Source organism: Amia ocellicauda, unplaced genomic scaffold (genome assembly GCF_036373705.1).
Source record: "Amia ocellicauda isolate fAmiCal2 unplaced genomic scaffold, fAmiCal2.hap1 HAP1_SCAFFOLD_80, whole genome shotgun sequence".
Classification (NCBI taxonomy): Eukaryota; Metazoa; Chordata; class Actinopteri; order Amiiformes; family Amiidae; genus Amia; species Amia ocellicauda.
The window spans coordinates 284461-310650 of record NW_027103006.1 but is presented as its reverse complement, the minus strand read 5'-3'; the positions used below and the strand labels follow the sequence as shown (position 1 = coordinate 310650).

General features: G+C 43.4%; 21 non-coding genes and 1 pseudogene across 21 annotated transcripts; all 22 read right to left on the bottom strand.

Moving 5' to 3' along the window:
* Nucleotides 1-567: 567 nt before the first annotated feature.
* LOC136743598 (5S ribosomal RNA) lies at nucleotides 568-686 on the bottom strand. Its single transcript, XR_010815654.1, has one exon. It is a non-coding gene; the product is annotated as a 5S ribosomal RNA (ribosomal RNA).
* Nucleotides 687-1752: 1066 nt separating this feature from the next.
* Nucleotides 1753-1871, bottom strand: LOC136743564 (5S ribosomal RNA). The gene has a single exon (XR_010815622.1). It is a non-coding gene; the product is annotated as a 5S ribosomal RNA (ribosomal RNA).
* A 1056-nt stretch (nucleotides 1872-2927) lies between these two features.
* On the bottom strand, nucleotides 2928-3046 carry LOC136743436 (5S ribosomal RNA). Its single transcript, XR_010815498.1, has one exon. It is a non-coding gene; the product is annotated as a 5S ribosomal RNA (ribosomal RNA).
* A 1056-nt stretch (nucleotides 3047-4102) lies between these two features.
* On the bottom strand, nucleotides 4103-4221 carry LOC136743571 (5S ribosomal RNA). The gene has a single exon (XR_010815629.1). It is a non-coding gene; the product is annotated as a 5S ribosomal RNA (ribosomal RNA).
* Nucleotides 4222-5287: 1066 nt separating this feature from the next.
* On the bottom strand, nucleotides 5288-5406 carry LOC136743674 (5S ribosomal RNA). The gene has a single exon (XR_010815728.1). It is a non-coding gene; the product is annotated as a 5S ribosomal RNA (ribosomal RNA).
* A 1066-nt stretch (nucleotides 5407-6472) lies between these two features.
* On the bottom strand, nucleotides 6473-6591 carry LOC136743435 (5S ribosomal RNA). The gene has a single exon (XR_010815497.1). It is a non-coding gene; the product is annotated as a 5S ribosomal RNA (ribosomal RNA).
* Nucleotides 6592-7657: 1066 nt separating this feature from the next.
* On the bottom strand, nucleotides 7658-7776 carry LOC136743713 (5S ribosomal RNA). The gene has a single exon (XR_010815765.1). It is a non-coding gene; the product is annotated as a 5S ribosomal RNA (ribosomal RNA).
* A 1055-nt stretch (nucleotides 7777-8831) lies between these two features.
* On the bottom strand, nucleotides 8832-8950 carry LOC136743530 (5S ribosomal RNA). The gene has a single exon (XR_010815589.1). It is a non-coding gene; the product is annotated as a 5S ribosomal RNA (ribosomal RNA).
* Nucleotides 8951-10005: 1055 nt separating this feature from the next.
* On the bottom strand, nucleotides 10006-10124 carry LOC136743597 (5S ribosomal RNA). Its single transcript, XR_010815653.1, has one exon. It is a non-coding gene; the product is annotated as a 5S ribosomal RNA (ribosomal RNA).
* Nucleotides 10125-11190: 1066 nt separating this feature from the next.
* Nucleotides 11191-11309, bottom strand: LOC136743584 (5S ribosomal RNA). Its single transcript, XR_010815641.1, has one exon. It is a non-coding gene; the product is annotated as a 5S ribosomal RNA (ribosomal RNA).
* Nucleotides 11310-12364: 1055 nt separating this feature from the next.
* Nucleotides 12365-12483, bottom strand: LOC136743433 (5S ribosomal RNA). Its single transcript, XR_010815496.1, has one exon. It is a non-coding gene; the product is annotated as a 5S ribosomal RNA (ribosomal RNA).
* A 1055-nt stretch (nucleotides 12484-13538) lies between these two features.
* On the bottom strand, nucleotides 13539-13657 carry LOC136743432 (5S ribosomal RNA). Its single transcript, XR_010815495.1, has one exon. It is a non-coding gene; the product is annotated as a 5S ribosomal RNA (ribosomal RNA).
* Nucleotides 13658-14723: 1066 nt separating this feature from the next.
* LOC136743620 (5S ribosomal RNA) lies at nucleotides 14724-14842 on the bottom strand. Its single transcript, XR_010815675.1, has one exon. It is a non-coding gene; the product is annotated as a 5S ribosomal RNA (ribosomal RNA).
* A 1066-nt stretch (nucleotides 14843-15908) lies between these two features.
* LOC136743686 (5S ribosomal RNA) lies at nucleotides 15909-16027 on the bottom strand. The gene has a single exon (XR_010815740.1). It is a non-coding gene; the product is annotated as a 5S ribosomal RNA (ribosomal RNA).
* A 1065-nt stretch (nucleotides 16028-17092) lies between these two features.
* On the bottom strand, nucleotides 17093-17211 carry LOC136743654 (5S ribosomal RNA). Its single transcript, XR_010815708.1, has one exon. It is a non-coding gene; the product is annotated as a 5S ribosomal RNA (ribosomal RNA).
* Nucleotides 17212-18266: 1055 nt separating this feature from the next.
* LOC136743730 (uncharacterized) lies at nucleotides 18267-18385 on the bottom strand (annotated as a pseudogene).
* A 1066-nt stretch (nucleotides 18386-19451) lies between these two features.
* On the bottom strand, nucleotides 19452-19570 carry LOC136743570 (5S ribosomal RNA). The gene has a single exon (XR_010815628.1). It is a non-coding gene; the product is annotated as a 5S ribosomal RNA (ribosomal RNA).
* Nucleotides 19571-20625: 1055 nt separating this feature from the next.
* On the bottom strand, nucleotides 20626-20744 carry LOC136743679 (5S ribosomal RNA). The gene has a single exon (XR_010815733.1). It is a non-coding gene; the product is annotated as a 5S ribosomal RNA (ribosomal RNA).
* Nucleotides 20745-21799: 1055 nt separating this feature from the next.
* Nucleotides 21800-21918, bottom strand: LOC136743507 (5S ribosomal RNA). The gene has a single exon (XR_010815566.1). It is a non-coding gene; the product is annotated as a 5S ribosomal RNA (ribosomal RNA).
* A 1055-nt stretch (nucleotides 21919-22973) lies between these two features.
* Nucleotides 22974-23092, bottom strand: LOC136743708 (5S ribosomal RNA). The gene has a single exon (XR_010815761.1). It is a non-coding gene; the product is annotated as a 5S ribosomal RNA (ribosomal RNA).
* Nucleotides 23093-24157: 1065 nt separating this feature from the next.
* LOC136743629 (5S ribosomal RNA) lies at nucleotides 24158-24276 on the bottom strand. The gene has a single exon (XR_010815684.1). It is a non-coding gene; the product is annotated as a 5S ribosomal RNA (ribosomal RNA).
* A 1066-nt stretch (nucleotides 24277-25342) lies between these two features.
* On the bottom strand, nucleotides 25343-25461 carry LOC136743662 (5S ribosomal RNA). Its single transcript, XR_010815716.1, has one exon. It is a non-coding gene; the product is annotated as a 5S ribosomal RNA (ribosomal RNA).
* Nucleotides 25462-26190: the final 729 nt, after the last annotated feature.

The window sequence follows — 26190 nt, the reverse complement described above, 5'->3', positions numbered from 1 at the left end:
TTCAGTTGTTTAAACATTTGACAAACTATGGTGAGGGGGTAAGAAAACACACAAATCCAGCAGCTCCTGTATTTCAATACACCAGAACCCAATATTATTGGCGAATCAGGTAGTCCATCATCACAGTTCGAGGGCAGGCATCATTTCAGTAATTTCATCCCGTTGCATTCACATCCGTGCCTTGAATGAGATTGAATGTGATCTTTGCTCTCAAGTATGTTCCCAAGTTTTACACTTTCGTGCTTTGCATGAATGGGAATGGAACCGTGTGTGTTGAATGAGGCTCCTTGTGAGCACTGAACTTTGTCCGGTGGAGTTCCTTTTTGTGTTGCTGTAATTGTGTCATTTCTCGATGAGAAAGATTAGGCAACATTTAGTCACTTCTAGCCATGATGCTCAATTTATTTATGAATGTACCCTAGTTACTAGGGACCGTTTACGTTGGAGAACAAGATCTATTGTATGCCTGTGTATTTGGGGAAGTCAAATCTGAAATAATGATGAAATTGCGTGTATCCAAAGTTAAAACTCGTGATTTGTCGCCCTCTGGTGTGTAAAAGATGCAAAAGCTTACAGCACCTGGTATTCCCAGGCGGTCTCCCATTCAAGTACTGACCAGGCCCGAGCCTGCTTAGCTTCCGAGATCGGACGAGATCGAGCGTATTCAGGCTAGTATGGCCGTAAGCCAGGAAGGCTGTCCCTGACGCTCTACTTAAAGGGAAGGCAATATCCGTTTCTGCCGTTCATACTTACAGTTGAACTGTCTCTCTACTCTAAAGCCCGGGACACACCAGCGCGCCGCAGACAGTCCCTGCTAACACGCCACGTTGTGGCAACATTGTGGCAACGTTGTGCGTTAGCTGGGGTGCCACACCAGACCGGAAGTATATATTACAAAACGAACACATTGTTTTGATAAAACAGCTGTAATTGAGTGCCTGACACGCCAGTCAAGCGCAATCTTGAGAAGGTGTGCATTTCAGTAAGGATTTCAATTGACATGCAGTATGAAACTGAAAGGAGGTTGCATCACTATGATGCATAACATTGCATGTATTGTATTTTCAAGTGTGTGCATTCATCCTGTTGTCATTTTGTTTTGAAAGCAGAAGAATCATTCAACAGGTTGCTGAGACAAATGTAAACCAGTAAAACATATGAAGAAAAATAAACCTTGAATATAAGTTCAGTTGTTTAAACATTTGACAAACTATGGTGAGGGGGTAAGAAAACACACAAATCCAGCAGCTCCTGTATTTCAATACACCAGAACCCAATATTATTGGCGAGTCGGGTAGTCCATCATCACAGTTCGAGGGCAGGCATCATTTCAGTAATTTCATCCCGTTGCATTCACATCCGTGCCTTGAATGAGATTGAATGTGATCTTTGCTCTCAAGTATGTTCCCAAGTTTTACACTTTCGTGCTTTGCATGAATGGGAATGGAACCGTGTGTGTTGAATGAGGCTCCTTGTGAGCACTGAACTTTGTCCGGTGGAGTTCCTTTTTGTGTTGCTGTAATTGTGTCATTTCTCGATGAGAAAGATTAGGCAACATTTAGACACTTCTAGCCATGATGCTCAATTTATTTATGAATGTACCCTAGTTACTAGGGACCTTTTACGTTGGAGAACAAGATCTATTGTATGCCTGTGTATTTGGGGAAGTAAAACCTGAAATAATGATGAAATTGTGTGTATCCAAAGTTAAAACTCGTGATTTGTCGCCCTCTGGTGTGTAAAATATGCAAAAGCTTACAGCACCTGGTATTCCCAGGCGGTCTCCCATCCAAGTACTGACCAGGCCCGAGCCAGCTTAGCTTCCGAGATCGGACGAGATCGGGCGTATTCAGGCTAGTATGGCCGTAAGCCAGGGAGGCTGTCCCTGACGCTCTTCTTAAAGGGAAGGCAATATCCGTTTCTGCCGCTCATGCTTGCAGTTGAACTGTCTCTCTACTCTAAAGTCCGGGACACACCAGCGCGCCGCAGACAGTCCCTGCTAACACGAAACGTTGTGGCAACGTTGTGCGTTAGCTGGGGTGCCACACCAGACCGGAACTATATTTTACAAAACGAACACATTTGTCTTGATAAAACAGCTGTAATTGAGTGCCTGACACGCCAGTCAAGCGCAATCTTGAGAAGGTGTGCATTTCAGTAAGGATTTCAATTGACATGCAGTATGAAACTGAAAGGAGGTTGCATCACTATGATGCATAACATTGCATGTATTATATTTTCAAGTGTGTGCATTCATCCTGTTGTCATTTTGTTTTGAAAGCAGAAGAATCATTCAACAGGTTGCTGAGACAAATGTAAACCAGTAAAACATATGAAGAGAAACAAACCTTGAATATAAGTTCAGTTGTTTAAACATTTGACAAACTATGGTGAGGGGGTAAGAAAACACACAAATCCAGCAGCTCCTGTATTTCAATACACCAGAACCCAATATTATTGGCGAGTCGGGTAGTCCATCTTCACAGTTCGAGGGCAGGCATCATTTCAGTAATTTCACCCCGTTGCATTCACATCCGTGCCTTGAATGAGATTGAATGTGATCTTTGCTCTCAAGTATGTTCCCAAGTTTTACACTTTCGTGCTTTGCATGAATGGGAATGGAACCGTGTGTGTTGAATGAGGCTCCTTGTGAGCACTGATCTTTGTCCGGTGGAGTTCCTTTTTGTGTTGCTGTAATTGTGTCATTTCTCGATGAGAAAGATTAGGCAACATTTAGTCACTTCTAGCCATGATGCTCAATTTATTTACGAATGTACCCTAGTTACTAGGGACCGTTTACGTTGGAGAACAAGATCTATTGTATGCCTGTGTATTTGGGGAAGTCAAATCTGAAATAATGATGAAATTGCGTGTATCCAAAGTTAAAACTCGTGATTTGTCGCGCTCTGGTGTGTAAAAGATGCAAAAGCTTACAGCACCTGGTATTCCCAGGCGGTCTCCCATCCAAGTACTGACCAGGCCCGAGCCTGCTTAGCTTCCGAGATCGGACGAGATCGGGCGTATTCAGGCTAGTATGGCCGTAAGCCAGGGAGGCTGTCCCTGACGCTCTACTTAAAGGGATGGCAATATCCGTTTCTGCCGTTCATACTTACAGTTGAACTGTCTCTCTACTCTAAAGCCCGGGACACACCAGCGCGCCGCAGACAGTCCCTGCTAATATGCCACGTTGTGGCAACGTTGTGCGTTAGCTGGGGTGCCACACCAGACCGGAACTATATTTTACAAAACGAACACATTTGTCTTGATAAAACAGCTGTAATTGAGTGCCTGACACGCCAGTCAAGCGCAATCTTGAGAAGGTGTGCATTTCAGTAAGGATTTCAATTGACATGCAGTATGAAACTGAAAGGAGGTTGCATCACTATGATGCATAACATTGCATGTTTTGTATTTTCAAGTGTGTGCATTCATCCTGTTGTCATTTTGTTTTGAAAGCAGAAGAATCATTCAACAGGTTGCTGAGACAAATGTAAACCAGTAAAACATATGAAGAGAAACAAACCTTGAATATAAGTTCAGTTGTTTAAACATTTGACAAACTATGGTGAGGGGGTAAGAAAACACACAAATCCAGCAGCTCCTGTATTTCAATACACCAGAACCCAATATTATTGGCGAGTCGGGTAGTCCATCATCACAGTTCGAGGGCAGGCATCATTTCAGTAATTTCATCCCGTTGCATTCACATCCGTGCCTTGAATGAGATTGAATGTGATCTTTGCTCTCAAGTATGTTCCCAAGTTTTACACTTTCGTGCTTTGCATGAATGGGAATGGAACCGTGTGTGTTGAATGAGGCTCCTTGTGAGCACTGAACTTTGTCCGGTGGAGTTCCTTTTTGTGTTGCTGTAATTGTGTCATTTCTCGATGAGAAAGATTAGGCAACATTTAGTCACTTCTAGCCATGATGCTCAATTTATTTACGAATGTACCCTAGTTACTAGGGACCGTTTACGTTGGAGAACAAGATCTATTGTATGCCTGTGTATTTGGGGAAGTCAAATCTGAAATAATGATGAAATTGCGTGTATCCAAAGTTAAAACTCGTGATTTGTCGCCCTCTGGTGTGTAAAAGATGCAAAAGCTTACAGCACCTGGTATTCCCAGGCAGTCTCCCATCCAAGTACTGACCAGGCCCGAGCCTGCTTAGCTTCCGAGATCGGACGAGATCGGGCGTATTCAGGCTAGTATGGCCGTAAGCCAGGGAGGCTGTCCCTGACGCTCTACTTAAAGGGAAGGCAATATCCGTTTCTGCCGTTCATACTTACAGTTGAACTGTCTCTCTACTCTAAAGCCCGGGACACACCAGCGCGCCGCAGACAGTCCCTGCTAACACGAAACGTTGTGGCAACATTGTGGCAACGTTGTGCGTTAGCTGGGGTGCCACACCAGACCGGAACTATATATTACAAAACGAACACATTGTCTTGATAAAACAGCTGTAATTGAGTGCCTGACACGCCAGTCAAGCGCAATCTTGAGAAGGTGTGCATTTCAGTAAGGATTTCAATTGACATGCAGTATGAAACTGAAAGGAGGTTGCATCACTATGATGCATAACATTGCATGTATTGTATTTTCAAGTGTGTGCATTCATCCTGTTGTCATTTTGTTTTGAAAGCAGAAGAATCATTCAACAGGTTGCTGAGACAAATGTAAACCAGTAAAACATATGAAGAGAAACAAACCTTGAATATAAGTTCAGTTGTTTAAACATTTGACAAACTATGGTGAGGGGGTAAGAAAACACACAAATCCAGCAGCTCCTGTATTTCAATACACCAGAACCCAATATTATTGGCGAGTCGGGTAGTCCATCATCACAGTTCGAGGGCAGGCATCATTTCAGTAATTTCATCCCGTTGCATTCACATCCGTGCCTTGAATGAGATTCAATGTGATCTTTGCTCTCAAGTATGTTCCCAAGTTTTACACTTTCGTGCTTTGCATGAATGGGAATGGAACCGTGTGTGTTGAATGAGGCTCCTTGTGAGCACTGAACTTTGTCCGGTGGAGTTCCTTTTTGTGTTGCTGTAATTGTGTCATTTCTCGATGAGAAAGATTAGGCAACATTTAGTCACTTCTAGCCATGATGCTCAATTTATTTACAAATGTACACTAGTTACTAGGGACCGTTTACGTTGGAGAACAAGATCTATTGTATGCCTGTGTATTTGGGGAAGTCAAATCTGAAATAATGATGAAATTGCGTGTATCCAAAGTTAAAACTTGTGATTTGTCGCCCTTTGGTGTGTAAAAGATGCAAAAGCTTACAGCACCTGGTATTCCCAGGCGGTCTCCCATCCAAATACTGACCAGGCCCGAGCCTGCTTAGCTTCCGAGATCGGACGAGATTGGGCGTATTCAGGCTAGTATGGCCGTAAGCCAGGGAGGCTGTCCCTGACGCTCTACTTAAAGGGAAGGCAATATCCGTTTCTGCCGTTCATACTTACAGTTGAACTGTCTCTCTACTCTAAAGCCCGGGACACACCAGCGCGCCGCAGACAGTCCCTGCTAACACGCCACGTTGTGGCAACATTGTGGCAACGTTGTGCGTTAGCTGGGGTGCCACACCAGACCGGAACTATATATTACAAAACGAACACATTGTCTTGATAAAACAGCTGTAATTGAGTGCCTGACACGCCAGTCAAGCGCAATCTTGAGAAGGTGTGCATTTCAGTAAGGATTTCAATTGACATGCAGTATGAAACTGAAAGGAGGTTGCATCACTATGATGCATAACATTGCATGTATTGTATTTTCAAGTGTTTGCATTCATCCTGTTGTCATTTTGTTTTGAAAGCAGAAGAATCATTCAACAGGTTGCTGAGACAAATGTAAACCAGTAAAACATATGAAGAGAAACAAACCTTGAATATAAGTTCAGTTGTTTAAACATTTGACAAACTATGGTGAGGGGGTAAGAAAACACACAAATCCAGCAGCTCCTGTATTTCAATACACCAGAACCCAATATTATTGGCGAGTCGGGTAGTCCATCATCACAGTTCGAGGGCAGGCATCATTTCAGTAATTTCATCCCGTTGCATTCACATCCGTGCCTTGAATGAGATTGAATGTGATCTTTGCTCTCAAGTATGTTCCCAAGTTTTACACTTTCGTGCTTTGCATGAATGGGAATGGAACCGTATGTGTTGAATGAGGCTCCTTGTGAGCACTGAACTTTGTCCGGTGGAGTTCCTTTTTGTGTTGCTGTAATTGTGTCATTTCTCGATGAGAAAGATTAGGCAACATTTAGTCACTTCTAGCCATGATGCTCAATTTATTTACGAATGTACCCTAGTTACTAGGGACCGTTTACGTTGGAGAACAAGATCTATTGTATGCCTGTGTATTTGGGGAAGTCAAATCTGAAATAATGATGAAATTGCGTGTATCCAAAGTTAAAACTCGTGATTTGTCGCCCTCTGGTGTGTAAAAGATGCAAAAGCTTACAGCACCTGGTATTCCCAGGCGGTCTCCCATCCAAGTACTGACCAGGCCCGAGCCTGCTTAGCTTCCGAGATCGGACGAGATCGGGCGTATTCAGGCTAGTATGGCCGTAAGCCAGGGAGGCTCTCCCTGACGCTCTACTTAAAGGGAAGGCAATATCCGTTTCTGCCGTTCATACTTACAGTTGAACTGTCTCTCTACTCTAAAGCCCGGGACACACCAGCGCGCCGCAGACAGTCCCTGCTAACACGCCACGTTGTGGCAACATTGTGGCAACGTTGTGCGTTAGCTGGGGTGCCACACCAGACCGGAACTATATATTACAAAACGAACACATTGTCTTGATAAAACAGCTGTAATTGAGTGCCTGACACGCGAGTCAAGCGCAATCTTGACAAGGTGTGCATTTCAGTAAGGATTTCAATTGACATGCAGTATGAAACTGAAAGGAGGTTGCATCACTATGATGCATAACATTGCATGTATTGTATTTTCAAGTGTGTGCATTCATCCTGTTGTCATTTTGTTTTGAAAGCAGAAGAATCATTCAACAGGTTGCTGAGACAAATGTAAACCAGTAAAACATATGAAGAGAAACAAACCTTGAATATAAGTTCAGTTGTTTAAACATTTGACAAACTATGGTGAGGGGGTAAGAAAACATACAAATCCAGCAGCTCCTGTATTTCAATACACCAGAACCCAACATGATTGGCGAGTCGGGTAGTCCATCATCACAGTTCGAGGGCAGGCATCATTTCAGTAATTTCATCCCGTTGCATTCACATCCGTGCCTTGAATGAGATTGAATGTGATCTTTGCTCTCAAGTATGTTCCCAAGTTTTACACTTTCTTGCTTTGCATGAATGGGAATGGAACCGTGTGTGTTGAATGAGGCTCCTTGTGAGCACTGAACTTTGTCCGGTGGAGTTCCTTTTTGTGTTGCTGTAATTGTGTCATTTCTTGATGAGAAAGATTAGGCAACATTTAGTCACTTCTAGCCATGATGCTCAATTTAGTTACGAATGTACCCTAGTTACTAGGGACCGTTTACGTTGGAGAACAAGATCTATTGTATGCCTGTGTATTTGGGGAAGTCAAATCTGAAATAATGATGAAATTGTGTGTATCCAAAGTTAAAACTCGTGATTTGTCGCCCTCTGGTGTGTAAAAGGTGCAAAAGCTTACAGCACCTGGTATTCCCAGGCAGTCTCCCATCCAAGTGCTGACCAGGCCCGAGCCTGCTTGGCTTCCGAGATCGGACGAGATCGGGCGTATTCAGGCTAGAATGGCCATAAGCCAGGGAGGCTGTTCCTGACGCTCTACTTAAAGGGAAGGCAATATCCGTTTCTGCCGTTCATACTTACAGTTGAACTGTCTCTCTACTCTAAAGCCCGGGACACACCAGCGCGCCGCAGACTGTCCCTGCTAACACGCCACGTTGTGGCAACGTTGTGCGTTAGCTGGGGTGCCACACCAGACCGGAACTATATTTTACAAAACGAACACATTGTCTTGATAAAACAGCTGTAATTGAGTGCCTGTCACGCCAGTCAAGCGCAATCTTGAGAAGGTGTGCATTTCAGTAAGGATTTCAATTGACATGCAGTATGAAACTGAAAGGAGGTTGCATCACTATGATGCATAACATTGCATGTAGTGTATTTTCAAGTGTGTGCATTCATCCTGTTGTCATTTTGTTTTGAAAGCAGATGAATCATTCAACAGGTTGCTGAGACAAATGTAAACCAGTAAAACATATGAAGAGAAACAAACCTTGAATATAAGTTCAGTTGTTTAAACATTTGACAAACTATGGTGAGGGGGTAAGAAAACACACAAATCCAGCAGCTCCTGTATTTCAATACACCAGAACCCAATATTATTGGCGAGTCGGGTAGTCCATCATCACAGTTCGAGGGCAGGCATCATTTCAGTAATTTCATCCCGTTGCATTCACATCCGTGCCTTGAATGAGATTGAATGTGATCTTTGCTCTCAAGTACGTTCCCAAGTTTTACACTTTCGTGCTTTGCATGAATGGGAATGGAACCGTGTGTGTTGAATGAGGCTCCTTGTGAGCACTGAACTTTGTCCGGTGGAGTTCCTTTTTGTGTTGCTGTAATTGTGTCATTTCTTGATGAGAAAGATTAGGCAACATTTAGTCACTTCTAGCCATGATGCTCAATTTATTTACGAATGTACCCTAGTTACTAGGGACCGTTTACGTTGGAGAACAAGATCTATTGTATGCCTGTGTATTTGGGGAAGTAAAATCTGAAATAATGATGAAATTGTGTGTATCCAAAGTTAAAACTCGTGATTTGTCGCCCTCTGGTGTGTAAAAGGTGCAAAAGCTTACAGCACCTGGTATTCCCAGGCGGTCTCCCATCCAAGTACTGACCAGGCCCGAGCCTGCTTGGCTTCCGAGATCGGACGAGATCGGGCGTATTCAGGCTAGTATGGCCGTAAGCCAGGGAGGCTGTCCCTGACGCTCTATTTAAAGGGAAGGCAATATCCGTTTCTGCCATTCATACTTACAGTTGAACTGTCTCTCTACTCTAAAGCCCGGGACACACCAGCGCGCCGCAGACAGTCCCTGCTAACACGCCACGTTGTGGCAACGTTGTGCGTTAGCTGGGGTGCCACACCAGACCGGAACTATATTTTACAAAACGAACACATTGTCTTGATAAAACAGCTGTAATTGAGTGCCTGACACGCCAGTCAAGCGCAATCTTGAGAAGGTGTGCATTTCAGTAAGGATTTCAATTGACATGCAGTATGAAACTGAAAGGAGGTTGCATCACTATGATGCATAACATTGCATGTATTGTATTTTCAAGTGTGTGCATTCATCCTGTTGTCATTTTGTTTTGAAAGCAGAAGAATCATTCAACAGGTTGCTGAGACAAATGTAAACCAGTAAAACATATGAAGAGAAACAAACCTTGAATATAAGTTCAGTTGTTTAAACATTTGACAAACTATGGTGAGGGGGTAAGAAAACACACAAATCCAGCAGCTCCTGTATTTCAATACACCAGAACCCAATATTATTGGCGAATCAGGTAGTCCATCATCACAGTTCGAGGGCAGGCATCATTTCAGTAATTTCATCCCGTTGCATTCACATCCGTGCCTTGAATGAGATTGAATGTGATCTTTGCTCTCAAGTATGTTCCCAAGTTTTACACTTTCGTGCTTTGCATGAATGGGAATGGAACCGTGTGTGTTGAATGAGGCTCCTTGTGAGCACTGAACTTTGTCCGGTGGAGTTCCTTTTTGTGTTGCTGTAATTGTGTCATTTCTCGATGAGAAAGATTAGGCAACATTTAGTCACTTCTAGCCATGATGCTCAATTTATTTATGAATGTACCCTAGTTACTAGGGACCGTTTACGTTGGAGAACAAGATCTATTGTATGCCTGTGTATTTGGGGAAGTCAAATCTGAAATAATGATGAAATTGCGTGTATCCAAAGTTAAAACTCGTGATTTGTCGCCCTCTGGTGTGTAAAAGATGCAAAAGCTTACAGCACCTGGTATTCCCAGGCGGTCTCCCATTCAAGTACTGACCAGGCCCGAGCCTGCTTAGCTTCCGAGATCGGACGAGATCGAGCGTATTCAGGCTAGTATGGCCGTAAGCCAGGGAGGCTGTCCCTGACGCTCTACTTAAAGGGAAGGCAATATCCGTTTCTGCCGTTCATACTTACAGTTGAACTGTCTCTCTACTCTAAAGCCCGGGACACACCAGCGCGCCGCAGACAGTCCCTGCTAACACGCCACGTTGTGGCAACATTGTGGCAACGTTGTGCGTTAGCTGGGGTGCCACACCAGACCGGAAGTATATATTACAAAACGAACACATTGTTTTGATAAAACAGCTGTAATTGAGTGCCTGACACACCAGTCAAGCGCAATCTTGAGAAGGTGTGCATTTCAGTAAGGATTTCAATTGACATGCAGTATGAAACTGAAAGGAGGTTGCATCACTATGATGCATAACATTGCATGTATTGTATTTTCAAGTGTGTGCATTCATCCTGTTGTCATTTTGTTTTGAAAGCAGAAGAATCATTCAACAGGTTGCTGAGACAAATGTAAACCAGTAAAACATATGAAGAGAAACAAACCTTGAATATAAGTTCAGTTGTTTAAACATTTGACAAACTATGGTGAGGGGGTAAGAAAACACACAAATCCAGCAGCTCCTGTATTTCAATACACCAGAACCCAATATTATTGGCGAGTCGGGGAGTCCATCATCACAGTTCGAGGGCAGGCATCATTTCAGTAATTTCATCCCGTTGCATTCACATCCGTGCCTTGAATGAGATTGAATGTGATCTTTGCTCTCAAGTATGTTCCCAAGTTTTACACTTTCGTGCTTTGCATGAATGGGAATGGAACCGTGTGTGTTGAATGAGGCTCCTTGTGAGCACTGAACTTTGTCCGGTGGAGTTCCTTTTTGTGTTGCTGTAATTGTGTCATTTCTCGATGAGAAAGATTAGGCAACATTTAGTCACTTCTAGCCATGATGCTCAATTTATTTACGAATATACCCTAGTTACTAGGGACAGTTTACGTTGGAGAACAAGATCTATTGTATGCCTGTGTATTTGGGGAAGTCAAATCTGAAATAATGATGAAATTGTGTGTATCCAAAGTTAAAACTCGTGATTTGTCGCCCTCTGGTGTGTAAAAGATGCAAAAGCTAACAGCACCTGGTATTCCCAGGCGGTCTCCCATCCAAGTACTGACCAGGCCCGAGCCTGCTTAGCTTCCGAGATCTGACGAGATCGGGCGTATTCAGGCTAGTATGGCCGTAAGCCAGTGAGGCTGTCCCTGACGCTCTACTTAAAGGGAAGGCAATATCCGTTTCTGCCGTTCATACTTACAGTTGAACTGTCTCTCTACTCTAAAGTCCGGGACACACCAGCGCGCCGCAGACAGTCCCTGCTAACACGAAACGTTGTGGCAACGTTGTGCGTTAGCTGGGGTGCCAAACCAGACCGGAACTATATTTTACAAAACTAACACATTGTCTTGATAAAACAGCTGTAATTGAGTGCCTGACACGCCAGTCAAGCGCAATCTTGAGAAGGTGTGCATTTCAGTAAGGATTTCAATTGACATGCAGTATGAAACTGAAAGGAGGTTGCATCACTATGATGCATAACATTGCATGTATTGTATTTTCAAGTGTGTGCATTCATCCTGTTGTCATTTTGTTTTGAAAGCAGAAGAATCATTCAACAGGTTGCTGAGACAAATGTAAACCAGTAAAACATATGAAGAGAAACAAACCTTGAATATAAGTTCAGTTGTTTAAACATTTGACAAACTATGGTGAGGGGGTAAGAAAACACACAAATCCAGCAGCTCCTGTATTTCAATACACCAGAACCCAATATTATTGGCGAGTCGGGTAGTCCATCATCACAGTTCGAGGGCAGGCATCATTTCAGTAATTTCATCCCGTTGCATTCACATCCGTGCCTTGAATGAGATTGAATGTGATCTTTGCTCTCAAGTATGTTCCCAAGTTTTACACTTTCGTGCTTTGCATGAATGGGAATGGAACCGTGTGTGTTGAATGAGGCTCCTTGTGAGCACTGAACTTTGTCCGGTGGAGTTCCTTTTTGTGTTGCTGTAATTGTGTCATTTCTCGATGAGAAAGATTAGGCAACATTTAGTCACTTCTAGCCATGATGCTCAATTTATTTATGAATGTACCCTAGTTACTAGGGACCGTTTACGTTGGAGAACAAGATCTATTGTATGCCTGTGTATTTGGGGAAGTCAAATCTGAAATAATGATGAAATTGCGTGTATCCAAAGTTAAAACTCGTGATTTGTCGCCCTCTGGTGTGTAAAAGATGCAAAAGCTTACAGCACCTGGTATTCCCAGGCGGTCTCCCATCCAAGTACTGACCAGGCCCGAGCCTGCTTAGCTTCCGAGATCGGACGAGATCGGGCGTATTCAGGCTAGTATGGCCGTAAGCCAGGTAGGCTGTCCCTGACGCTCTACTTAAAGGGAAGGCAATATCCGTTTCTGCCGTTCATACTTACAGTTGAACTGTCTCTCTACTCTAAAGTCCGGGACACACCAGCGCGCCGCAGACAGTCCCTGCTAACACGAAACGTTGTGGCAACGTTGTGCGTTAGCTGGGGTGCCACACCAGACCGGAACTATATTTTACAAAACGAACACATTGTCTTGATAATACAGCTGTAATTGAGTGCCTGACACGCCAGTCAAGTGCAATCTTGAGAAGGTGTGCATTTCAGTAAGGATTTCAATTGACATGCAGTATGAAACTGAAAGGAGGTTGCATCACTATGATGCATAACATTGCATGTATTGTATTTTCAAGTGTGTGCATTCATCCTGTTGTCATTTTGTTTTGAAAGCAGAAGAATCATTCAACAGGTTGCTGAGACAAATGTAAACCAGTAAAACATATGAAGAGAAACAAACCTTGAATATAAGTTCAGTTGTTTAAACATTTGACAAACTATGGTGAGGGGGTAAGAAAACACACAAATCCAGCAGCTCCTGTATTTCAATACACCAGAACCCAATATTATTGGCGAGTCGGGTAGTCCATCATCACAGTTCGAGGGCAGGCATCATTTCAGTAATTTCATCTTGTTGCATTCACATCCGTGCCTTGAATGAGATTGAATGTGATCTTTGCTCTCAAGTATGTTCCCAAGTTTTACACTTTCGTGCTTTGCATGAATGGGAATGGAACCGTGTGTGTTGAATGAGGCTCCTTGTGAGCACTGAACTTTGTCCGGTGGAGTTCCTTTTTGTGTTGCTGTGATTGTGTCATTTCTCGATGAGAAAGATTAGGCAACATTTAGTCACTTCTAGCCATGATGCTCAATTTATTTATGAATGTACCCTAGTTACTAGGGACCGTTTACATTGGAGAACAAGATCTATTGTATGCCTGTGTATTTGGGGAAGTCAAATCTGAAATAATGATGAAATTGCGTGTATCCAAAGTTAAAACTCGTGATATGTCGCCCTCTGGTGTGTAAAAGATGCAAAAGCTTACAGCACCTGGTATTCCCAGGCGGTCTCCCATCCAAGTACTGACCAGGCCCGAGCCTGCTTAGCTTCCGAGATCGGACGAGATCGGGCGTATTCAGGCTAGTATGGCCGTAAGCCAGGAATGCTGTCCCTGACGCTCTACTTAAAGGGAAGGCAATATCCGTTTCTGCCGTTCATACTTACAGTTGAACTGTCTCTCTACTCTAAAGCCCGGGACACACCAGCGCGCCGCAGACAGTCCCTGCTAACACGCCACGTTGTGGCAACATTGTGGCAACGTTGTGCGTTAGCTGGGGTGCCACACCAGACCGGAACTATATATTACAAAACGAACACATTGTCTTGGTAAAACAGCTGTAATTGAGTGCCTGACACGCCAGTCAAGCGCAATCTTGAGAAGGTGTGCATTTCAGTAAGGATTTCAATTGACATGCAGTATGAAACTGAAAGGAGGTTGCATCACTATGATGCATAACATTGCATGTATTGTATTTACAAGTGTGTGCATTCATCCTGTTGTCATTTTGTTTTGAAAGCAGAAGAATCATTCAACAGGTTGCTGAGACAAATGTAAACCAGTAAAACATATGAAGAGAAACAAACCTTGAATATAAGTTCAGTTGTTTAAACATTTGACAAACTATGGTGAGGGGGTAAGAAAACACACAAATCCAGCAGCTCCTGTATTTCAATACACCAGAACCCAATATTATTGGCGAGTCGGGTAGTCCATCATCACAGTTCGAGGGCAGGCATCATTTCAGTAATTTCATCCCGTTGCATTCACATCCGTGCCTTGAATGAGATTGAATGTGATCTTTGCTCTCAAGTATGTTCCCAAGTTTTACACTTTCGTGCTTTGCATGAATGGGAATGGAACCGTGTGTGTTGAATTAGGCTCCTTGTGAGCACTGAACTTCGTCCGGTGGAGTTCCTTTTTGTGTTGCTGTAATTGTGTCATTTCTCGATGAGAAAGATTAGGCAACATTTAGTCACTTCTAGCCATGATGCTCAATTTATTTACGAATGTACCCTAGTTACTAGGGACCGTTTACATTGGAGAACAAGATCTATTGTATGCCTGTGTATTTGGGGAAGTCAAATCTGAAATAATGATGAAATTGCGTGTATCCAAAGTTAAAACTCGTGATTTGTCGCCCTCTGGTGTGTAAAAGATGCAAAAGCTTACAGCACCTGGTATTCCCAGGCGGTCTCCCATCCAAGTACTGACCAGGCCCGAGCCTGCTTAGCTTCCGAGATCGGACGAGATTGGGCGTATTCAGGCTAGTATGGCCGTAAGCCAGGGAGGCTGTCCCTGACGCTCTACTTAAAGGGAAGGCAATATCCGTTTCTGCCGTTCATACTTACAGTTGAACTGTCTCTCTACTCTAAAGCCCGGGACACACCTGCGCGCCGCAGACAGTCCCTGCTAACACGCCACGTTGTGGCAGCGTTGTGGCAACGTTGTGCGTTAGCTGGGGTGCCACACCAGACCGGAACTATATATTACAAAACGAACACATTGTCTTGATAAAACAGCTGTAATTGAGTGCCTGACACGCCAGTCAAGCGCAATCTTGAGAAGGTGTGCATTTCAGTAAGGATTTCAATTGACATGCAGTATGAAACTGAAAGGAGGTTGCATCACTATGATGCATAACATTGCATGTATTGTATTTTCAAGTGTGTGCATTCATCCTGTTGTCATTTTGTTTTGAAAGCAGAAGAATCATTCAACAGGTTGCTGAGACAAATGTAAACCAGTAAAACATATGAAGAGAAACAAACCTTGAATATAAGTTCAGTTGTTTAAACATTTGACAAACTATGGTGAGGGGGTAAGAAAACACACAAATCCAGCAGCTCCTGTATTTCAATACACCAGAACCCAATATTATTGGCGAGTCGGGTAGTCCATCATCACAGTTCGAGGGCAGGCATCATTTCAGTAATTTCATCCCGTTGCATTCACATCCGTGCCTTGAATGAGATTGAATGTGATCTTTGCTCTCAAGTATGTTCCCAAGTTTTACACTTTCGTGCTTTGCATGAATGGGAATGGAACCGTGTGTGTTGAATGAGGCTCCTTGTGAGCACTGAACTTTGTCCGGTGGAGTTCCTTTTTGTGTTGCTGTAATTGTGTCATTTCTCGATGAGAAAGATTAGGCAACATTTAGTCACTTCTAGCCATGATGCTCAATTTATTTACGAATGTACCCTAGTTACTAGGGACCGTTTACGTTGGAGAACAAGATCTATTGTATGCCTGTGTATTTGGGGAAGTCAAATCTGAAATAATGATGAAATTGCGTGTATCCAAAGTTAAAACTCGTGATTTGTCGCCCTCTGGTGTGTAAAAGATGCAAAAGCTTACAGCACCTGGTATTCCCAGGCGGTCTCCCATCCAAGTACTGACCAGGAACGAGCCTGCTTAGCTTCCGAGATCGGACGAGATCGGGCGTATTCAGGCTAGTATGGCCGTAAGCCAGGAAGGCTGTCCCTGACGCTCTACTTAAAGGGAAGGCAATATCCGTTTCTGCCGTTCATACTTACAGTTGAACTGTCTCTCTACTCTAAAGCCCGGGACACACCAGCACGCCGCAGACAGTCCCTGCTAACACGCCACGTTGTGGCAACATTGTGGCAACGTTGTGCGTTAGCTGGGGTGCCACACCAGACCGGAACTATATATTACAAAACGAACACATTCTCTTGATAAAACAGCTGTAATTGAGTGCCTGACACGCCAGTCAAGCGCAATCTTGAGAAGGTGTGCATTTCAGTAAGGATTTCAATTGACATGCAGTATGAAACTGAAAGGAGGTTGCATCACTATGATGCATAACATTGCATGTATTGTATTTTCAAGTGTGTGCATTCATCCTGTTGTCATTTTGCTTTGAAAGCAGAAGAATCATTCAACAGGTTGCTGAGACAAATGTAAACCAGTAAAACATATGAAGAGAAACAAACCTTGAATATAAGTTCAGTTGTTTAAACATTTGACAAACTATGGTGAGGGGTAAGAAAACACACAAATCCAGCAGCTCCTGTATTTCAATACACCAGAACCCAATATTATTGGCGAGTCGGGTAGTCCATCATCACAGTTCGAGGGCAGGCATCATTTCAGTAATTTCATCCCGTTGCATTCACATCCGTGCCTTGAATGAGATTGAATGTGATCTTTGCTCTCAAGTATGTTCCCAAGTTTTACACTTTCGTGCTTTGCATGAATGGGAATGGAACCGTGTGTGTTGAATGAGGCTCCTTGTGAGCACTGAACTTTGTCCGGTGGAGTTCCTTTTTGTGTTGCTGTAATTGTGTCATTTCTCGATGAGAAAGATTAGGCAACATTTAGTCACTTCTAGCCATGATGCTCAATTTATTTACGAATGTACCCTAGTTACTAGGGACCGTTTACGTTGGAGAACAAGATCTATTTTATGCCTGTGTATTTGGGGAAGTCAAATCTGAAATAATGATGAAATTGCGTGTATCCAAAGTTAAAACTCGTGATTTGTCGCCCTCTGGTGTGTAAAAGATGCAAAAGCTTACAGCACCTGGTATTCCCAGGCGGTCTCCCATCCAAGTACTGACCAGGCCCGAGCCTGCTTAGCTTCCGAGATCGGACGATATCGGGCGTATTCAGGCTAGTATGGCCGTAAGCCAGGGAGGCTGTCCGTGACGCTCTACTTAAAGGGAAGGCAATATCCGTTTCTGCTGCTCATACTTGCAGTTGAACTGTCTCTCTACTCTAAAGTCCGGGACACACCAGCGCGCCGCAGACAGTCCCTGCTAACACGCCACGTTGTGGCAACGTTGTGCGTTAGCTGGGGTGCCACACCAGACCGGAACTATATATTACAAAACGAACACATTGTCTTGATAAAACAGCTGTAATTGAGTGCCTGACACGCCAGTCAAGCGCAATCTTGAGAAGGTGTGCATTTCAGTAAGGATTTCAATTGACATGCAGTATGAAACTGAAAGGAGGTTGCATCACTATGATGCATAACATTGCATGTATTGTATTTTCAAGTGTGTGCATTCATCCTGTTGTCATTTTGTTTTGAAAGCAGAAGAATCATTCAACAGGTTGCTGAGACAAATGTAAACCAGTAAAACATATGAAGAGAAACAAACCTTGAATATAAGTTCAGTTGTTTAAACATTTGACAAACTATGGTGAGGGGGTTAGAAAACACACAAATCCAGCAGCTCCTGTATTTCAATACACCAGAACCCAATATTATTGGCGAGTCGGGTAGTCCATCTTCACAGTTCGAGGGCAGGCATCATTTCAGTAATTTCATCCCGTTGCATTCACATCCGTGCCTTGAATGAGATTGAATGTGATCTTTGCTCTCAAGTATGTTCCCAAGTTTTACACTTTCGTGCATTGCATGAATGGGAATGGAACCGTGTGTGTTGAATGAGGCTCCTTGTGAGCACTGAACTTTGTCCGGTGGAGTTCTTTTTTGTGTTGCTGTAATTGTGTCATTTCTCGATGAGAAAGATTAGGCAACATTTAGTCACTTCTAGCCATGATGCTCAATTTACTTACGAATGTACCCTAGTTACTAGGGACCGTTTACGTTGGAGAACAAGATCTATTGTATGCCTATGTATTTGGGGAAGTCAAATCTGAAATAATGATGAAATTGCGTGTATCCAAAGTTAAAACTCGTGATTTGTCGCCCTCTGGTGTGTAAAAGATGCAAAAGCTTTCAGCACCAGGTATTCCTAGGCGGTCTCCCATCCAAGTACTGACCAGGAACGAGCCTGCTTGACTTCCGAGATCGGACGAGATCGGGCGTATTCAGGCTAGTATGGCCGTAAGCCAGGAAGGCTGTCCCTGACGCTCTACTTAAAGGGAAGGCAATATCCGTTTCTGCCGTTCATACTTACAGTTGAACTGTCTCTCTACTCTAAAGCCCGGGACACACCAGCGCGCCGCAGACAGTCCCTGCTAACACGCCACGTTGTGGCAACATTGTGGCAACGTTGTGCGTTAGCTGGGGTGCCACACCAGACCGGAACTATATATTACAAAACGAACACATTCTCTTGATAAAACAGCTGTAATTGAGTGCCTGACACGCCAGTCAAGCGCAATCTTGAGAAGGTGTGCATTTCAGTAAGGATTTCAATTGACATGCAGTATGAAACTGAAAGGAGGTTGCATCACTATGATGCATAACATTGCATGTATTGTATTTTCAAGTGTGTGCATTCATCCTGTTGTCATTTTGTTTTGAAAGCAGAAGAATCATTCAACAGGTTGCTGAGACAAATGTAAACCAGTAAAACATATGAAGAGAAACAAACCTTGAATATAAGTTCAGTTGTTTAAACATTTGACAAACTATGGTGAGGGGGTAAGAAAACACACAAATCCAGCAGCTCCTGTATTTCAATACACCAGAACCCAATATTATTGGCGAGTCGGGTAGTCCATCGTCACAGTTCGAGGGCAGGCATCATTTCAGTAATTTCACCCCGTTGCATTCACATCCGTGCCTTGAATGAGATTGAATGTGATCTTTGCTATCAAGTATGTTCCCAAGTTTTACACTTTCGTGCTTTGCATGAATGGGAATGGAACCGTGTGTGTTGAATGAGGCTCCTTGTGAGCACTGATCTTTGTCCGGTGGAGTTCCTTTTTGTGTTGCTGTAATTGTGTCATTTCTCGATGAGAAAGATTAGGCAACATTTAGTCAATTCTAGCCATGATGCTCAATTTATTTACGAATGTACCCTAGTTACTAGGGACCGTTTACGTTGGAGAACAAGATCTATTGTATGCCTGTGTATTTGGGGAAGTCAAATCTGAAATAATGATGAAATTGCGTGTATCCAAAGTTAAAACTCGTGATTTGTCGCCCTCTGGTGTGTAAAAGATGCAAAAGCTTACAGCACCTGGTATTCCCAGGCAGTCTCCCATCCAAGTACTGACCAGGCCCGAGCCTGCTTAGCTTCCGAGATCGGACGAGATCGGGCGTATTCAGGCTAGTATGGCCGTAAGCCAGGGAGGCTGTCCCTGACACTCTACTCAAAGGGAAGGCAATATCCGTTTCTGCCGTTCATACTTACAGTTGAACTGTCTCTCCACTCTAAAGCCCGGGACACACCAGCGCGCCGCAGACAGTCCCTGCTAACATGCCACGTTGTGGCAACGTTGTGCGTTAGCTGGGGTGCCACACCAGACCGGAACTATATTTTACAAAACGAACACATTTGTCTTGATAAAACAGCTGTAATTGAATGCCTGACACGCCAGTCAAGCGCAATCTTGAGAAGGTGTGCATTTCAGTAAGGATTTCAATTGACATGCAGTATGAAACTGAAAGGAGGTTGCATCACTATGATGCATAACATTGCATGTATTGTATTTTCAAGTGTGTGCATTCATCCTGTTGTCATTTTGTTTTGAAAGCAGAACAATCATTCAACAGGTTGCTGAGACAAATGTAAACCAGTAAAACATATGAAGAGAAACAAACCTTGAATATAAGTTCAGTTGTTTAAACATTTGACAAACTATGGTGAGGGGGTAAGAAAACACACAAATCCAGCAGCTCCTGTATTTCAATACACCAGATCCCAATATTATTGGCGAGTCGGGTAGTCCATCATCACAGTTCGAGGGCAGGCATCATTTCAGTAATTTCATCCCGTTGCATTCACATGCGTGCCTTGAATGAGATTGAATGTTATCTTTACTCTCAAGTACGTACCCAAGTTTTACACTTTCGTGGTTTGCATGAATGGGAATGGAACCGTGTGTGTTGAATGATGCTCCTTGTGAGCACTGAACTTTGTCCGGTGGAGTTCCTTTTTTGTTGCTGTAATTGTGTCATTTCTTGATGAGAAAGATTAGGCAACATTTAGTCACTTCTAGCCATGATGCTCAATTTATTGACGAATGTATCCTAGTTACTAGGGACCGTTTACGTTGGAGAACAAGATCTATTGTATGCCTGTGTATTTGGGGAAGTCAAATCTGAAATAATGATGAAATTGCGTGTATCCAAAGTTAAAACTCGTGATTTGTCGCCCTCTGGTGTGTAAAAGATGCAAAAGCTTACAGCACCTGGTATTCCAAGGCAGTCTCCCATCCAAGTACTGACCAGGCCCGAGCCTGCTTAACTTCCGAGATCGGACAAGATCGGGCGTATTCAGGCTAGTATGGCCGTAAGCCAGGGAGGCTGTCCCTGACGCTCTACTTAAAGGGAAGGCAATATCCGTTTCTGCCGTTCATACTTACAGTTGAACTGTCTCTCTACTCTAATGCCCGGGACACACCAGCGCGCCGCAGACAGTCCCTGCTAACACGAAACGTTGTGGCAACGTTGTGCGTTAGTTGGGGTGCCACACCAGACCGGAACTATATTTTACAAAACGAACACATTGTCTTGATAATACAGCTGTAATTGAGTGCCTGACACGCCAGTCAAGCGCAATCTTGAGAAGGTGTGCATTTCAGTAAGGATTTCAATTGACATGCAGTATGAAACTGAAAGGAGGTTGCATCACTATGATGCATAACATTGCATGTATTGTATTTTCAAGTGTGTGCATTCATCCTGTTGTCATTTTGTTTTGAAAGCAGAAGAATCATTCAACAGGTTGCTGAGACAAATGTAAACCAGTAAAACATATGAAGAGAAACAAACCTTGAATATAAGTTCAGTTGTTTAAACATTTGACAAACTATGGTGAGGGGGTAAGAAAACACACAAATCCAGCAGCTCCTGTATTTCAATACACCAGAACCCAATATTATTGGCGAGTCGGGTAGTCCATCATCACAGTTCGAGGGCAGGCATCATTTCAGTAATTTCATCCCGTTGCATTCACATCCGTGCCTTGAATGAGATTGAATGTGATCTTTGCTCTCAAGTATGTTCCCAAGTTTTACACTTTCGTACTTTGCATGAATGGGAATGGAACCGTGTGTGTTGAATGAGGCTCCTTGTGAGCACTGAACTTTGTCCGGTGGAGTTCCTTTTTGTGTTGCTGTAATTGTGTCATTTCTTGATGAGAAAGATTAGGCAACATTTAGTCAATTCTAGCCATGATGCTCAAATTATTTACGAATGTACCCTAGTTACTAGGGACCGTTTACGTTGGAGAACAAGATCTATTGTATGCCTGTGTATTTGGGGAAGTCAAATCTGAAATAATGATGAAATTGCGTGTATCCAAAGTTAAAACTCGTGATTTGTCGCCCTCTGGTGTGTAAAAGATGCAAAAGCTTACAGCACCTGGTATTCCCAGGCAGTCTCCCATCCAAGTACTGACCAGGCCCGAGCCTGCTTAACTTCCGAGATCGGACGAGATCGGGCGTATTCAGGCTAGTATGGCCGTAAGCCAGGGAGGCTGTCCCTGACGCTCTACTTAAAGGGAAGGCAATATCCGTTTCTGCCGTTCATACTTACAGTTGAACTGTCTCTCTACTCTAAAGCCCGGGACACACCAGCGCGCCGCAGACAGTCCCTGCTAACACGAAACGTTGTGGCAACGTTGTGCGTTAGCTGGGGTGCCACACCAGACCGGAACTATATTTTACAAAACGAACACATTGTCTTGATAATACAGCTGTAATTGAGTGCCTGACACGCCAGTCAAGCGCAATCTTGAGAAGGTGTGCATTTCAGTAAGGATTTCAATTGACATGCAGTATGAAACTGAAAGGAGGTTGCATCACTATGATGCATAACATTGCATGTATTGTATTTTCAAGTGTGTGCATTCATCCTGTTGTCATTTTGTTTTGAAAGCAGAAGAATCATTCAACAGGTTGCTGAGACAAATGTAAACCAGTAAAACATATGAAGAGAAACAAACCTTGAATATAAGTTCAGTTGTTTAAACATTTGACAAACTATGGTGAGGGGGTAAGAAAACACACAAATCCAGCAGCTCCTGTATTTCAATACACCAGAACCCAATATTATTGGCGAGTCGGGTAGTCCATCATCACAGTTCGAGGGCAGGCATCATTTCAGTAATTTCATCCCGTTGCATTCACATCCGTGCCTTGAATGAGTTTGAATGTGATCTTTGCTCTCAAGTATGTTCCCAAGTTTTACACTTTCGTGCTTTGCATGAATGGGAATGGAACCGTGTGTGTTGAATGAGGCTCCTTGTGAGCACTGAACTTTGTCCGGTGGAGTTCCTTTTTGTGTTGCTGTAATTGTGTCATTTCTTGATGAGAAAGATTAGGCAACATTTAGTCACTTCTAGCCATGATGCTCAATTTATTTACGAATGTACCCTAGTTACTAGGGACCGTTTACGTTGGAGAACAAAATGTATTGTATGCCTGTGTATTTGGGGAAGTCAAATCTGAAATAATGATGAAATTGTGTGTATCCAAAGTTAAAAATCGTGATTTGTCACCCTCTGGTGTGTCAAAGGTGCAAAAGCTTAAAGCACCTGGTATTCCCAGGCGGTCTCCTATTCAAGTACTGACCAGGCCCGAGCCTGCTTGGCTTCCGAGATCGGACGAGATCGGGCGTATTCAGGCTAGTATGGCCGTAAGCAAGTGAGACTTTCCCTGACGCTCTACTTAAAGGGAAGGCAATATCCGTTTCTGCCGTTCATACTTACAGTTGAACTGTCTCTCTACTCTAAAGCCCGGGACATACCAGCGTGTCGCAGAAAGTCCCTGCTAACACGCCACGTTGTGGCAACGTTGTGGCAAAGTTGTGCATTAGCTGGGGTGCCACACCAGACCGGAACTATATTTTACAAAACGATCACATTGTCTTGATAAAACAGCTGTAATTGAGTGCCTGACACGCCAGTCAAGCGCAATCTTGAGAAGGTGTGCATTTCAGTAAGGATATCAATTGACATGCAGTATGAAACTGAAAGGAGGTTGCATCACTATGATGCATAACATTGCATGTATTGTATTTTCAAGTGTGTGCATTCATCCTGTTGTCATTTTGTTTTGAAAGCAGAAGAATCATTCAACAGGTTGCTGAGACAAATGTAAACCAGTAAAACATATGAAGAGAAACAAACCTTGAATATAAGTTCAGTTGTTTAAACATTTGACAAACTATGGTGAGGGGGTAAGAAAACACACAAATCCAGCAGCTCCTGTATTTCAATACACCAGAACCCAATATTATTGGCGAGTCGGGTAGTCCATCATCACAGTTCGAGGGCAGGCATCATTTCAGTAATTTCATCCCGATGCATTCACATCCGTGCCTTGAATGAGATTGAATGTGATCTTTGCTCTCAAGTATGTTCCCAAGTTTTACACTTTCGTGCTTTGCATGAATTGGAATGGAACCATGTGTGTTGAATGAGGCTCCTTGTGAGCACTGAACTTTGTCCGGTGGAGTTCTTTTTGTGTTGCTGTAATTGTGTCATTTCTCGATGAGAAAGATTAGGCAACATTTAGTCACTTCTAGCCATGATGCTCAATTTATTGACGAATGTACCCTAGTTACTAGGGACCGTTTACGTTGGAGAACAAGATCTATTGTATGCCTGTGTATTTGGGGAAGTAAAACCTGAAATAATGATGAAATTGTGTGTATCCAAAGTTAAAACTCGTGATTTGTCGCCCTCTGGTGTGTAAAAGGTGCAAAAGCTTACAGCACCTGGTATTCCCAGGCGGTCTCCCATCCAAGTACTCACCAGGCCCAAGCCTGCTTGGCTTCCGAGATCGGACGAGATCGGGCGTATTCAGGCTAGTATGGCCGTGAGCCAGGGAGGCTGTCCCTGACGCTCTACTTAAAGGGAAGGCAATATCCGTTTCTGCCGATCATACTTACAGTTGAACTGTCTCTCTACTCTAAAGCCCGGGACACACCAGTGCGCCGCAGACAGTCCCTGCTAACACGCCACGTTGTGGCAACATTGTGGCAACGTTGTGCGTTAGCTGGGGTGCCACACCAGACCGGAACTATATTTTACAAAACGAACACATTGTCTTGATAATACAGCTGTAATTGAGTGCCTGACACGCCAGTCAAGCGCAATCTTGAGAAGGTGTGCATTTCAGTAAGGATTTCAATTGACATGCAGTATGAAACTGAAAGGAGGTTGCATCACTATGATGCATAACATTGCATGTATTGTATTTTCAAGTGTGTGCATTCATCCTGTTGTCATTTTGTTTTGAAAGCAGAAGAATCATTCAACAGGTTGCTGAGACAAATGTAAACCAGTAAAACATATGAAGAGAAACAAACCTTGAATATAAGTTCAGTTGTTTAAACATTTGACAAACTATGGTGAGGGGGTAAGAAAACACACAAATCCAGCAGCTCCTGTATTTCAATACACCAGAACCCAATATTATTGGCGAGTCGGGTAGTCCATCATCACAGTTCGAGGGCAGGCATCATTTCAGTAATTTCATCCCGTTGCATTCACATCCGTGCCTTGAATGAGATTGAATGTGATCTTTGCTCTCAAGTATGTTCCCAAGTTTTACACTTTCGTGCTTTGCATGAATGGGAATGGAACTGTGTGTGTTGAATGAGGCTCCTTGTGAGCACTGAACTTTGTCCGGTGGAGTTCCTTTTTGTGTTGCTGTAATTGTGTCATTTCTCGATGAGAAAGATTAGGCAACATTTAGTCACTTCTAGCCATGATGCTCAATTTATTTACGAATGTACCCTAGTTACTAGGGACCGTTTACGTTGGAGAACAAGATCTATTGTATGCCTGTGTATTTGGGGAAGTAAAATCTGAAATAATGATGAAATTGTGTGTATCCAAAGTTAAAACTCGTGATTTGTCGCCCTCTGGTGTGTAAAAGGTGCAAAAGCTTACAGCACCTGGTATTCCCAGGCGGTCTCCCATCCAAGTACTGACCAGGCCCGAGACTGCTTGGCTTCCGAGATCGGACGAGATCGGGCGTATTCAGGCTAGTATGGCCGTAAGCCAGGTAGGCTGTCCCTGACGCTCTACTTAAAGGGATGGCAATATCCGTTTCTGCCGTTCATACTTACAGTTGAACTGTCTCTCTACTCTAAAGCCCGGGACACACCAGTGCGCCGCAGACAGTCCCTGCTAACACGCCACGTTGTGGCAACGTTGTGGCAACGTTGTGCGTTAGCTGGGGTGCCACACCAGACCGGAACTATATTTTACAAAACGAACACATTGTCTTGATAAAACAGCTGTAATTGAGTGCCTGACACGCCAGTCAAGCGCAATCTTGAGAAGGTGTGCATTTCAGTAAGGATTTCAATTGACATGCAGTATGAAACTGAAAGGAGGTTGCATCACTATGATGCATAACATTGCATGTATTGTATTTTCAAGTGTGTGCATTCATCCTGTTGTCATTTTGTTTTGAAAGCAGAAGAATCATTCAACAGGTTGCTGAGACAAATGTAAACCAGTAAAACATATGAAGAGAAACAAACCTTGAATATAAGTTCAGTTGTTTAAACATTTGACAAACTATGGTGAGGGGGTAAGAAAACACACAAATCCAGCAGCTCCTGTATTTCAATACACCAGAACCCAATATTATTGGCGAGTCGGGTAGTCCATCATCACAGTTCGAGGGCAGGCATCATTTCAGTAATTTCATCCCGTTGCATTCACATCCGTGCCTTGAATGAGATTGAATGTGATCTTTGCTCTCAAGTATGTTCCCAAGTTT